Below are 11,927 nucleotides of genomic sequence, written 5' to 3'. Positions count from 1 at the left end.
TCTAATGTGCTAGTGATGGCTATTTAACAGTCTGATGGCAGCAGCAGCCTCTAATGTGCTAGTGATGGCTATTTAACAGTCTGATGGCAGCAGCAGCCTCTAATGTGCTAGTTAGTGATGGCTATTTAACAGTCTGATGGCAGCAGCAGCCTCTAATGTGCTAGTGATGGCTATTTAACAGTCTGATGGCAGCAGCAGCCTCTAATGTGCTAGTTAGTGATGGCTTTTTAACAGTCTGATGGCAGCAGCAGCCTCTAATGTGCTAGTGATGGCTATTTAAGAGTCTGATGGCAGCAGCAGCTTCTAATGTGCTAGTGATGGCTATTTAACAGTCTGATGGCAGCAGCAGCCTCTAATGTGCTAGTGATGGCTATTTAACAGTCTGATGGCAGCAGCAGCCTCTAATGTGCTAGTGATGGCTATTTAACAGTCTGATGGCAGCAGCAGCCTCTAATGTGCTAGTTAGTGATGGCTATTTAACAGTCTGATGGCAGCAGCAGCCTCTAATGTGCTAGTGATGGCTATTTAACAGTCTGATGGCAGCAGCAGCCTCTAATGTGCTAGTTAGTGATGGCTTTTTAACAGTCTGATGGCAGCAGCAGTCTCTAATGTGCTAGTTAGTGATGGCTTTTTAACAGTCTGATGGCAGCAGCAGCCTCTAATGTGCTAGTGATGGCTATTTAACAGTCTGATGGCAGCAGCAGCCTCTAATGTGCTAGTTAGTGATGGCTATTTAACAGTCTGATGGCAGCAGCAGCCTCTAATGTGCTAGTGATGGCTATTTAACAGTCTGATGGCAGCAGCAGCAGCCTCTAATGTGCTAGTGATGGCTATTTAACAGTCTGATGGCAGCAGCAGCCTCTAATGTGCTAGTTAGTGATGGCTATTTAACAGTCTGATGGCAGCAGCAGCCTCTAATGTGCTAGTGATGGCTATTTAACAGTCTGATGGCAGCAGCAGCCTCTAATGTGCTAGTTAGTGATGGCTATTTAACAGTCTGATGGCAGCAGCAGCCTCTAATGTGCTAGTGATGGCTATTTAACAGTCTGATGGCAGCAGCAGCCTCTAATGTGCTAGTGATGGCTATTTAACAGTCTGATGGCAGCAGCAGCCTCTAATGTGCTAGTGATGGCTATTTAACAGTCTGATGGCAGCAGCAGCCTCTAATGTGCTAGTTAGTGATGGCTATTTAACAGTATGATGGCAGCAGCAGCCTCTAATGTGCTAGTGATGGCTATTTAACAGTCTGATGGCAAGAGCAGCCTCTAATGTGCTAGTGATGCTTATTTAACAGTCTGATGGCAGCAGCAGCCTCTAATGTGCTAGTGATGGCTATTTAACAGTCTGATGGCAGCAGCAGCCTCTAATGTGCTAGCGATGGCTATTTAACAGTCTGATGGCAGCAGCAGCCTCTAATGTGTTAGTTAGTGATGGCTATTTAACAGTATGATGGCAGCAGCATCCTCTAATGTGCTAGTGATGGCTATTTAACAGTCTGATGGCAGCAGCAGCCTCTAATGTGCTAGTTAGTGATGGCTATTTAACAGTCTGATGGCAGCAGCAGCCTCTAATGTGCTAGTGATGGCTATTTAACAGTCTGATGGCAGCAGCAGCCTCTAATGTGCTAGTGATGGCTATTTAAGAGTCTGATGGCAGCAGCAGCTTCTAATGTGCTAGTGATGGCTATTTAACAGTCTGATGGCAGCAGCAGCCTCTAATGTGCTAGTGATGGCTATTTAACAGTCTGATGGCAGCAGCAGCCTCTAATGTGCTAGTGATGGCTATTTAACAGTCTGATGGCAGCAGCAGCCTCTAATGTGTTAGTTAGTGATGGCTATTTAACAGTATGATGGCAGCAGCATCCTCTAATGTGCTAGTGATGGCTATTTAACAGTCTGATGGCAGCAGCAGCCTCTAATGTGCTAGTTAGTGATGGCTATTTAACAGTCTGATGGCAGCAAAAGCCTCTAATGTGCTAGTGATGGCTATTTAACAGTCTGGTGGCAGCAGCAGCCTCTAATGTGCTAGTGATGGCTATTTAAGAGTCTGATGGCAGCAGCAGCCTCTAATGTGCTAGTGATGGCTATTTAACAGTCTGATGGCAGCAGCAGCCTCTAATGTGCTAGTGATGGCTATTTAACAGTCTGATGGCAGCAACAGCCTCTAATGTGCTAGTGATGGCTATTTAACAGTCTGATGGCAGCAGCAGCCTCTAATGTGCTAGTGATGGCTATTTAACAGTCTGATGGCAGCAGCAGCCTCTAATGTGCTAGTGATGGCTATTTAACAGTCTGATGGCAGCAGCAGCCTCTAATGTGCTAGTGATGGCTATTTAACAGTCTGATGGCAGCAGCAGGCTCTAATGTGCTAGTTAGTGATGGCTATTTAACAGTATGATGGCAGCAGTAGCCTCTAATGTGCTAGTGATGGCTATTTAACAGTCTGATGGCAGCAGCAGCCTCTAATGTGCTAGTGATGGCTATTTAACAGTCTGATGGCAGCAGCAGCCTCTAATGTGCTAGTGATGGCTTTTTAACAGTCTGATGGCAGCAGCAGCCTCTAATGTGCTAGTGATGGCTATTTAACAGTCTGATGGCAGCAGCAGCCTCTAATGTGCTAGTTAGTGATGGCTATTTAACAGTATGATGGCAGCAGCATCCTCTAATGTGCTAATGATGGCTATTTAACAGTCTGATGGCAGCAGCAGCCTCTAATGTGCTAGTGATGGCTATTTAACAGTCTGATGGCAGCAGCAGCCTCTAATGTGCTAGTGATGGCTATTTAACAGTCTGATGGCAGCAGCAGCCTCTAATGTGTTAGTTAGTGATGGCTATTTAACAGTATGATGGGAGCAGCATCCTCTAATGTGCTAGTGATGGCTATTTAACAGTCTGATGGCAGCAGCAGCCTCTAATGTGCTAGTTAGTGATGGCTATTTAACAGTCTGATGCCAGCAGCAGCCTCTAATGTGCTAGTGATGGCTATTTAACAGTCTGATGCCAGCAGCAGCCTCTAATGTGCTAGTGATGGCTATTTAACAGTCTGATGGCAGCAGCAGCCTCTAATGTGCTAGTTAGTGATGGCTATTTAACAGTATGACGGCAGCAGCATCCTCTAATGTGCTAATGATGGCTATTTAACAGTCTGATGGCAGCAGCAGCCTCTAATGTGCTAGTGATGGCTATTTAACAGTCTGATGGCAGCAGCAGCCTCTAATGTGCTAGTGATGGCTATTTAACAGTCTGATGGCAGCAGCAGCCTCTAATGTGTTAGTTAGTGATGGCTATTTAACAGTATGATGGGAGCAGCATCCTCTAATGTGCTAGTGATGGCTATTTAACAGTCTGATGGCAGCAGCAGCCTCTAATGTGCTAGTTAGTGATGGCTATTTAACAGTCTGATGCCAGCAGCAGCCTCTAATGTGCTAGTGATGGCTATTTAACAGTCTGATGGCAGCAGCAGCCTCTAATGTGCTAGTGATGGCTATTTAAGAGTCTGATGGCAGCAGCAGCCTCTAATGTGCTAGTGATGGCTATTTAACAGTCTGATGGCAGCAGCAGCCTCTAATGTGCTAGTGATGGCTATTTAACAGTCTGATGGCAGCAGCAGCCTCTAATGTGCTAGTGATGGCTATTTAACAGTCTGATGGCAGCAGTAGCCTCTAATGTGCTAGTGATGGCTATTTAACAGTCTGATGGCAGCAGCAGCTTCTAATGTGCTAGTGATGGCTATTTAACAGTCTGATGGCAGCAGCAGCCTCTAATGTGCTAGTGATGGCTATTTAACAGTCTGATGGCAGCAGCAGCCTCTAATGTGCTAGTGATGGCTATTTAACAGTCTGATGGCAGCAGCAGCCTCTAATGTGCTAGTTAGTGATGGCTATTTAACAGTCTGATGGCAGCAGCAGCCTCTAATGTGCTAGTGATGGCTATTTAACAGTCTGATGGCAGCAGCAGCCTCTAATGTGCTAGTGATGGCTATTTAACAGTCTGATGGCAGCAGCAGCCTCTAATGTTCTAGTTAGTGATGGCTATTTAACAGTATGATGGCAGCAGCATCCTCTAATGTGCTAGTGATGGCTATTTAAGAGTCTGATGGCAGCAGCAGCCTCTAATGTGCTAGTGATGGCTATTTAACAATCTGATGGCAGCAGCAGCCTCTAATGTGCTAGTGATGGCTATTTAACAGTCTGATGGCAGCAGCAGCCTCTAATGTGCTAGTGATGGCTATTTAACAGTCTGATGGCAGCAGCAGCCTCTAATCTGCTAGTTAGTGATGGCTATTTAAAAGTTTGATGGCAGCAGCAGCCTCTAATGTGCTAGTTAGTGATGGCTATTTAACAGTATGATGGCAGCAGCAGCCTCTAATGTGCTAGTGATGGCTATTTAACAGTCTGATGGCAGCAGCAGCCTCTAATGTGCTAGTGATGGCTATTTAACAGTCTGATGGCAGCAGCAGCCTCTAATGTGCTAGTGATGGCTATTTAACAGTCTGATGGCAGCAGCAGCCTCTAATGTGCTAGTGATGGCTATTTAACAGTCTGATGGCAGCAGCAGCCTCTAATGTGCTAGTTAATGATGGCTATTTAACAGTATGATGGCAGCAGCATCCTCTAATGTGCTAGTGATGGCTATTTAAGAGTCTGATGGCAGCAGCAGCCTCTAATGTGCTAGTGATGGCTATTTAACAGTCTGATGGCAGCAGCAGCCTCTAATGAGACAAGATGGAGGACTAATACGACCCCTTATGTATAGCACCAAAATGGAGAACGATTACCTCATATAACACAATATGGAAGAGCTTTACCCTGGATAATAGGTTGTGAAAGGGTACGACGAGCCGTAGTGGCGTGGTGAGGAACATGGCGGATAACAGGTTGGGAGGGGTGGAGTTGGAAGAGGGTGGTGGAAAGGAGCAGGTGGGACACGAGGGGGAAGGACAAGACGGTGGAGGAGTGGTGGGGTGAAGGACAAGAAGGTGGAGGATTGGTGGGGTGAAGGAGCGGACGGTGGAGGAGTGGTGAGGTGAAGGAGAGGATGATGGAGGAGTGGTGGGGTGAAGGAGCGGATGGTGTGGGAGTGGTGGGGTGAAGGAACGGATGGTGGAGGAGTGGTGGGGTGAAGGAGCGGATGGTGGAGAAGTGGTGGGGTGAGGAAGGGTAGATGAACAGCAGGTGAAACACTTCTTCTCCACAGGGTGCTGCCTGCCTCTGCCTGCCTAGCTCCCACATCCACAAGTGACCTGGTTTCGTGCCAATGGATGGCTCTGGGTCAGCACACTGTGCTATTGATGTGTCTGGCCATGCTGCAGTACTGTGAACAAGCTGCAGTACATTTCATTAGCAGGGAATCTCAGCACTGAAACTTCAACTAACAGAAATTGCTGAAAGTACACTAAACAAAACTATAAACGCAACATAAAAGCAACATGCAACAATTTCAAAGATTTTACTGAGTATGAGGAAATCAGTCAATTGAAATAAATTAATTAGGCCCTTAATCTATGGATTTCACATGACCGGGAATACAGATATGCATCTGTTGGTCACAGATACCAAAAAAAAAGGTAGGGGCGTGGATCAGAAAACCAGTCAGTATCTGGTGTGACCACCATTTGCCTCATGCAGAGCGACACATCTCCTTCGCATAGAGTTGATCAGGCTGTTGATTGTGGCCTGTGGAATGTTGTCCCACTCCTCTTCAATGGGTGTGCGAAGTTGCTGGATATTGGTGGGACCTGGAACACGCTGTCGTACACGTCAATCAAGAGCATCCCAAACATGCTCAATAGGTGACATGTCTGGTGAGTGTTCAGGCCATGGAAAAACTGAGACATTTTCAGCTTCCAGGAATTGTACAGATCCTTGCGACATGGGGCTGTGCATTATCATGCTGAAACATGAGGTGATGGCGGCAGATGAATGGCACAACAAAGGATCTCATCACGGTATCTCTGTGCATTCAAATTGCCATCGATAAAATGCAATTGTGTTTGTTGTCCGTAGCTCATGCCTGCCCATACAATAACCCCACCGCCACCATGGGGCACTCTGTTCACAACGTTGAGATCAGCAAACCGCTCGCCCACACAATGCCATACACACTGTCTACCATCTGCCTGGTACAGTTGAAACCGGGATTCATTCGTGAAGAGCACACTTCTCCAGCGTGCCAGTGGCCATCGAAGGTGAGCATTTGCCAGCTCTGGTGAGGACGATGAGCGCGCAGATGAGCTTCCCTGAGACGGTTTCTGAAGGTTTGTGCAGAAATTATTTGGTTGTGGCCTCCTGAGTGACACAGCGGTCTAAGGCACTGCATCGCAGTGCTAGAGGCGTCACTACATATTCGGGTTCGATCCTGGGCTGTGTCGCAGCCGGCCGCGACCGGGAAACCCATGAGGCAGTGCACAATTGGCCCAGCGTCATCCGGGTAAGGGGAGGGTTTGGCCGGCTGGGATATCTTTGTCCCATCGCGCTCTAGCGACTCCCAGTGGCGGCTGGGCGCATGCACGCTGACTCAGGTTGCCAGCTGTATGGTGTTTCCTCCGACACGTTGGTGCGGCTTCCGGGTTAAGCGAGCAGTGTGTCAAGAAGCAGTGTGGCTTGGAAGGGTCGTGTTTCGGAGGACGCATGGCTCTCGACCTTCCCCTCTCCCCCGAGTCCGTACGGGATTTGCAGTGATGGGACGAGACTGTAACTACCAATTGCATATCACGAAATTGGGGAGAAAAAGGGGTAAAATATAAAATACAAATTATTCGGTTGTGCAAAACCACAGTTTCATCAGCTGTCCGGGTGGCTCATCTCAGACCATGCCGCAGGTAAAGAAGCCGGATGTGGAGATCCTGGGCTGGCGTGGTCACATGTGGTCTGGACGTAATGCCAAATTCTCTAAAACGATGTTGGAGGCGGCTTATGGTAGAGAGCAATTAACATTCAGTTCTCTGGCAACAGCTCTGGAGGACATTCCGGCAGTCAGCATGCCAATTGCAAGCTCCCTCAAAACTTGAGACATCTGTGGCATTGTGTTGTGTGACAAAACTGCACATTTTAGAGTGGCCTTTTATTTTCCCCGGCACAAGGTGCACCTGTGTAATGATCATGCTGTTTGATCAGCTTCTTGATATTTCTGGGATCTTTTATTTCAGCTCATGAAACATGAGACCAACACTTTGATAGTTGCTTTGTTTGTTTGTAAAGAAAACCTCCCTTTTCCTTGAACATTATTTGCTCCTGTAAGTCGCTATGGATAAGAGCGTCTGCTAAAAATGATTTTTTTAAAAATATATATTATAAAAAATATTATAAAGAACCAACAAAAAAAATTTACATTCTTGTTAGATTCTATTTTTTAAAATTTGGGCTGCAGATTTCTGGACATTATTTTTAGAGTGATTTGATTTGAGGCTATTGCATTTGTTTTCCATGATTGAGATCCATGTTTTACCTGCCGCCCGCTTTGAGTAAGAAATCATGAATGTATTTACGTGAAACGTCTTAGTTCACCGGGGATCCCTCGGTGAACCGGGCCTGCCCTGGAAAGGGAGTTGGGCCTTCTCGCGGCACGCTTGCAAGGCTCTGATTGTCCAAACAGGTTCCAACAAGTATTCTACTGTTGTTCTCTTCTTCCTAGTTGTCCGGTCTCCGATGACTTGTCGTGTAGTCCTGAACAGAACTACAGAGTTGATCTTCCTTCCTTTCATTCGTTCTTGAAGATGCTTCTTTGAAGATAGGCTAGCCAGCCGCATCGATGATTCCCAGTGGGGTGATGGGCGTAGCGTAACAGGATGGCTTGAGCAGAGTAATAGGATGGGCCTACTTAAATTAACTTTCGAAGATACTTTACTTAGAACAGCTAATCAGCCATACCAGTGACTGTCCGGGGAGGTGAGTTCATTCTCTTGAGATTCAAAGTTCCAACCATTCTAAAACGTGTAGCTGTCGTTTTCACGTTTTCCGGTCTGATATGTTAATTCGTAACCCATCCTTTTATACAAAGGGGGCGGTTACGTCAGGCTGACGTGCTTTCTGACCTCACTTTGGGGCGGTGACTACTAACAGTGCCAAGTTATGAAAAAACTATTATCTCATATAAGTTCTCAAATCACATCCCTCTCTTAACAAAAACACTTTCATCATTTTTCATATTACATGCACAATGTATAGGATGGAGGATCATACATGTAGTGGGTATACTGTCCAAGTTACAGTATTTCCTTCAGAACATTTTTTATGACGTCACAAAATAACAACCCAATTGACATTAGTGTTCTATAGATTGCCTCTGACCGCTTTAGAAAATTGTTAGAGTTTCGTCTGGAAAAGTCTGTGGAAACAAAGGCCTGCCATGGTGTGCAAAGCCTGAGCAGCATCGTAGATCTATGATATCAATGCGAGGAGAGACAATGAGGGTGTTTGTTTGTGTGTGTGTGTGAGAGAGAGAAAGAGAGAGAGAGAGAGAGAGAGAGAGAGAGAGAGAGAGAGAGAGAGAGAGAAACACTATTTGATCTACTATCCTTGGCAATATAGGTCACATCTAAAGGGAAACACAACAAAGAGCCAATCGAAAGGAAAATAACCCATATCATTCTTCTCTCCTTGATTTACAACAGGGCGTGAGGTGTCAACCCCCCCCACCAGTTCCATCCTCCCCCCTCTGCGGGTGAGAGGGTGTCTGGTTGAAGTTATTCAAACCTGACATTACCTATTTGGATCCTCACAGGACAGTCATGACAACTTCAATCATTTTCTCCTCTCCTTCTTGTTAACTGCTTGTTCACGGCTGCATGTTTCTACAAAGTCGTTGTTTTTCAACTGTTTATTTGACCTGTCAACTGCAACAGTCAGCCAGGCAGGTTTTACAAGGATATACCAGTTTCCTCCTGCCATGGCCTGAGCAGCATCGTAGATCTATGATATCAATGTGAGGAGAGACTATGAGGGTGTTTGTTTGTGTGTGTGTGTGTGTGTGTGAGAGAGAGAAAGAGAGAGAGAGAGAGAGAGAGAGAGAGAGAGAGAGAGAGAGAGAGAGAGAGAGAGAGAGAGAGAGAGAGAGAGAGAGAGAGAGAGAGAGAGAAACGCTATTTGATGTACTATCCTTGGCAATATAGGTCACATCTAAAGGGAAACACAACAAAGAGCCAATCGAAAGGAAAATAACCCATCTCTCTCTCTCCCTCTCCAATACAAACCAGCTAATGGTCCCTCAAACACACATTCTAAAATACCTTATCCCAAAAGGTTGATCTTTGGCATTTTGCAACAACACAATTGTTCACAGATGTCTTCTCACCCCCCAAAAAAAAGAAATTAAAGGAAGGAGAGAAAGAAATTAAAAAGGTGAAATATTGAACCTGTCGATTCCTATTCTGCATCTTGTACCAGGTGGCCGTTCAGATAGCGTAGTCATAGCGACCGTTTCATAATGCATCGTGAAGTACCTTCGCCGAGGTTTCTTTTTATCCAGGGGCTTGTATGCGAGACACACACACACACACACACACACAAACAGACACACGTGAATGCACGCACACACACACACGCACGCACACACACACACACACCTCTGCATGATTCTCTTTATCCAGGGTTTTACAGTAGAGCAGAGGATGACTCAATAGTGAAGACTATAGCAGAGGTAAGAGGGAACACTCAACACTCCAGAATAGATTACACATTACATGATCTATCTGTCTGTCCCCTGAATAAAAAAACGTCACCATCAATAACCACTTGTCTGAATAGTTTATTGACTGGGAACTTCAGAATAATCATCATCTGCTTCACCAGAGACTTTCTGTCCAATGTCACGTGATTAGGGATGAGGTCAGAGGTATCTTCTGTCCAATGTCACGTGATTAGGGACGAGGTCAGAAGTATTACATTTACATTTTAGTCATTTAGCGCAGACGCTCTTATCCAGAGCGACTTACAGTTAGTGAGCGCATCATTTTTTTTTCCCCCATACATTTTTTACAATAACAATTCACTCAGTCATTGTAAGCCATTAATGTAGTTCATTCAACTTAAACCATTTCCCATGAGACAACACAACTATTCAAGGAGGAGGTAACAACCTTTTTTACTCCATTCACATAGGATTTAGTCATTGTGTATGTGCACTCATTGCCCCAGTGCTGCGTACTTTAGGAATGACTAAAGTGATCAATATGATCAATATGATCATAGGTTGCAGGATCAACATCAAGTTCTTTTAAAGAACGTACAAACACGAAGTATGATTACAAAAATACATATAGGCAAGCACAAACAAATGTGCAAATGGAAACTTCATCCCTTGCGAATACATTTTCCGTCTTGCTTTAGTTGGTTGTTGTATTGTTCAAATCACATTACAATCACACCCATGAAGAGAAGGTCGTAGGACCATCAGCAAACTTAGTCCTGCCATGATACCACCTGGCATTATTTTCCCCAGATTTCTTGAATCTCATTCCCCATCACTATTGTCAGCGCTCCTGAGGCAACGAGGGAGTAGAAAAGTCTTGGTTGGGTCATTTGAAATCATGAAGGACCCCATATGCTGCCAAACAATAGCCCAGCTATCAATGACATGACACTATCTTTTCTCTTGTATCCCATGAATCCCCCAAGGGCTATGGGCTGCAGCGTAGCCAAATCCAAGCCAGTCAATTGCCATTGCAGTGCTGGTATCTGCTAATTTAAACGTAAAATAAATGAGTAAAAATGTACGCCTACACGCCTGTGCTCCCATGTGAGTTTGTTCGTTTTATCTCAACAATAGGCTAACAGGCTTGACCTGCTAATAGGCAGGTAATGCACAGAGCTGAAAATAACCACTGGTGCTGTATCTACTGGACATCACCTACATTGTAACTTATAATGGTGTCAGACGGCTGCCGTTTTACGGGCTCCTAACAAATTGTGTGTTTTTTCTCATTGTTTGTAACTTATTTTGTACATAATGTTGCTGCTACCGTCTCTTATGACCGAAAAGAGCTTCAGGACATCAGAACAGCGATTACTCATCTCAGATGTTTTATCTAATGAGTCCGACGCGAAGGATTGCTGCTTCTCCGAGACCAGGCCCAAATCCCCGTCATTCGCATTAAGAAAATACGGAGATACAGGGGGCGGAGATCGGGGTGCCTTGTGAGAATTCGTCGGTGACTGGGTAACCCGCCTCTACCATCCGTTCTATTGGCCAACTTGCAATCACAGGAGAATAAACTGGATGATCTCCGCTCGAGACTATCTCCGCGTGTGCATATTTGTTTAACAGCTGGTATTGAAGGTATTGCTCGCCTGACGTAGAGTACCTCATGATAAGCTGTAGACCACACTATCTACTATTTTTCATAGACGTCTATTTACCAACACAAACTGCTGGCACTAAGACCGCGCTCAACGAGCTGTATAAGCAAACAAGCTGTCAGCAAACAAGAAAATGCTTATCTAGAAGCACCGGGGACATTAATGCAGGCAAACTTAAATCAGTTTTACCTCATTTCTACCAGCATGTCACATGTGCAACCAGAGGGAAAAGAACTCCACTTTTACTCCACACACAGAGACGCATACAAAGCTCTCCCTCGCCCTCCCGTTGGCAACCATCTGACCATAACTCTATCCTCCTGATTCCTCCTTACAAGCAAAAACTAAAGCAGGAAGTACCAGTGACTCGTTCAATATGGAAGTGGTCAGATGACGCGGATGCTACGCTACTGGACTGTTTTGCTAGCACAGACTGGAATATGTTCCGGGATTCATCCAATGGCATTGAGTAGCATCCCTCAGTGTGAGCAAGACAAAGGAGCTGATCATGGACTACAGGAAAAGGAGGGCCGAACACACCCCCATTAACATCCACAGGGCTGTAGTGGAGCGGGTCGAGAGTTTCAAGTTCCACATCACCAACAAACTATAATGATCCAAACACACCAAGACA

At 45.4% G+C, this 11,927-nt stretch overlaps 1 pseudogene; it reads right to left on the bottom strand.

Annotated features, from left to right (window-relative positions):
* Positions 1–10,340: 10,340 nt before the first annotated feature.
* On the bottom strand, positions 10,341–10,718 carry LOC121534510 (annotated as a pseudogene).
* Between the last annotated feature and the right edge of the window lie 1,209 nt (positions 10,719–11,927).

The sequence above is a fragment of the Coregonus clupeaformis genome, chromosome 21 (assembly GCF_020615455.1).
Source record: "Coregonus clupeaformis isolate EN_2021a chromosome 21, ASM2061545v1, whole genome shotgun sequence".
Lineage (NCBI taxonomy): Eukaryota > Metazoa > Chordata > Actinopteri > Salmoniformes > Salmonidae > Coregonus > Coregonus clupeaformis.
This window is presented reverse-complemented; position numbering and strand designations above follow the sequence as displayed.